This window comes from Bos mutus, chromosome 18, assembly GCF_027580195.1.
Source record: "Bos mutus isolate GX-2022 chromosome 18, NWIPB_WYAK_1.1, whole genome shotgun sequence".
Taxonomy (NCBI): domain Eukaryota; kingdom Metazoa; phylum Chordata; class Mammalia; order Artiodactyla; family Bovidae; genus Bos; species Bos mutus.
In genome coordinates this window covers 187110-188158 of record NC_091634.1, presented here as the reverse complement: position 1 = coordinate 188158, position 1049 = coordinate 187110, and positions in this window count along the sequence as shown.

Here is a 1049-nt window from a genome sequence, read left to right as displayed (position 1 = left end):
TTGATCGCTGAGGAAGGCTCTCTTATCTCTCCTTGCTATTCTTTGGAACTCTGCATTCAGATGTTTATATCTTCCCTTTTCTCCTTTGCTTTTTGCTTCTATTCTTTTCACAGCTATTTGTAAGGCCTCCTCAGACAGCCATTTTGCTTTTTTGCATTTCTTTTCCATGGGGATGGTCTTGATCCCCGTCTCCTGTACAATGTCACGAACCTCCGTCCATAGTTCATCAAGCACTCTATCTATCAGATCCAGTCCCTTAAATCTATTTCTCACTTCGACTGTATAATCATAAGGGATTTGATTTAGGTCATACCTGAATGGTCTAGTGGTTTTCCCTACTTTCTTCAATTTCAGTCTGAATTTGGCAATAAGGAGTTCATGATCTGAGCCACAGTCAGCTCCTGGTCTTGTTTTTGTTGACTCTAAAGAGCTTCTCCGTCTTTGGCTGCAAAGAATATAATCAATCTGATTTTGGTGTTGACCATCTGGTGATGTCCATGTGTAGAGTCTTCTCTTGTGTTGATGAAAGTGAAAGTGGAGAGTGAAAATGTTGGCTTAAAGTTCAACATTCAGAAAACGAAGATCATGGTATCTGGTCCCATCACTTCATGGGAAATAGATGGGGAAACAGTGGAAACAGTGTCAGACTTTATTTTGGGGGGCTCCAAAATCACTGCAGATGGTGATTGCAGCCATGAAATTAAAAGACGCTTACTCCTTGGAAGAAAAGTTATGACCAACCTAGATAGCATATGGAAAAGCAGAGACTTTACTTTGCCAACAAAGGTCCGTCTAGTCAAGGCTATGGTTTTTCCAGTGGTCATGTATGGATGTGAGAGTTGGACTGTGAAGAAAGCTGAGCGCCGAAGAATTGATGCTTTTGAACTGTGGTGTTGGAGAAGACTTTTGAGAGTCCCTTGGACTGCAAGGAAATCCAACCAGTCCATTCTGAAGGAGATCAGCCCTGGGATTTCTTTGGAGGGAATGATGCTAAAGCTGAAACTCCAGTACTTTGGCCACGTCATGCGAAGAGTTGACTCATTGGAAAA